The sequence below is a fragment of the Marmota marmota genome, unplaced genomic scaffold (assembly GCF_001458135.2).
Source record: "Marmota marmota marmota unplaced genomic scaffold, marMar, whole genome shotgun sequence".
NCBI lineage: Eukaryota > Metazoa > Chordata > Mammalia > Rodentia > Sciuridae > Marmota > Marmota marmota.
The window spans coordinates 308,225-309,716 of NW_026005655.1; positions in this window are offsets into that span (position 1 = coordinate 308,225).

The window sequence follows — 1,492 nt, forward strand, 5'->3', positions numbered from 1 at the left end:
GGTAGAGAGAGAGGAGGGGAGGGGAGGGGAGAGGTGGGGAGAGGGGAGGGTGGAGGATGGGAAAGGCAGCAGAGCACAACAGACACTAGTATGGCAATATGTAAATCAATGGATGTGTAACTGATGTGATTCTGCAATCTGTGTATGGGGTGAAGGTGGGAGTTCATAACCCACTTGAATCAAAGTGTGGAATATGATATGTCAAGAAATTTGTAATGTTTTGAACAACCAACAATAAAAAATTAAAAAAAAATAAAAAATATAGGGATGTAACACAGTGGTAAAGTACCTAAATAAATAAAAATAAATAACAATTCTTGGTTTAAAAAATGCCCTACAACCCAGTAATTATAATTCTGGATAAATATCTAAAGAAATTGGAACACTTTTGTTAAAGAAATTACCTTACTTCCATTTTCATTTTAGGTTTATTCACAGTATCTAATAAAAGGGATCCAATGAAGTACCTTTTAGATGCAGGGTATTGATGAAAAGGTTCCTTTCAGCTGCAGATCATCCATCTACTTGCCTTAAAGGCTGCATACTTATAATTCAAACTGCTCCCTAAAAGGCAAGAGTTAGATATGGATTTTTCTGAGTACTCCAAGAGATTTTGGTACCTCTGGACAAATTGTGTAAGACTTTTCTAAAATTAAGGAATAGGTGAATTTTAGAGTTTGGAATGTGGACAACATACAGTAAATTCCTCAAGGGGGAATATTAATTCAGACACTGTGATAAGTTGTCTGAGTCTGGGGAAGAAAGAGGAAGTAAAATCAGAGTTTGATATAAAACTAGACTTTGCTTCACTGATTTCTAGGTTATTGATTTAATCCAAACAGATATTGGAAAATGGTTAAAGCTACTAATTAAAATTTATGTAAAACAGATATTTAAAAAGTACCAGGAAAGAGCTGAAGGTGTGGCTCAGTGGTACAGTGCTTGCCTAGCATATATGAGGCCCTGAGCTTAATTCTCAGCACCACATATAAATAAATAAAATATAAATAAATATTAAAAAAAAATACCAGGTTAGGGTTTAGAGTTGTTGCTCAGTATAGAGTGCTTGGCTAGTATGCATGAGGCAATCTGTTTGATACTGGACCCACATTAATAATAATAATAATAATAATAATAATAATAATAATAATAATAAAGATACTTTGTTCATCTACAACTAAGAAAAAAATTATTTAAAAAAATACAACTGTGCTATGGCCTGTAACCTTCTAATTATCTGTGTTCTATTTAAGCCCTTGCATTTGAACTTTATTGTTATTTAAATAAAGTCCAGTTCCACTTTTATTTCCTGCCACACCAGGACAAATGAGTTTTCGTGAAAATTAGGAATGCTTCTAAATGTCAATTTAATAAAGTTGTCATCACCATCATCACCATCACCATCATTGTTATCAACATCATTGCCATTACCATCATTGCCATCATCAGCATCACCAGAAACTCTGAGGAGAGACAACAATTTATAGAGTCA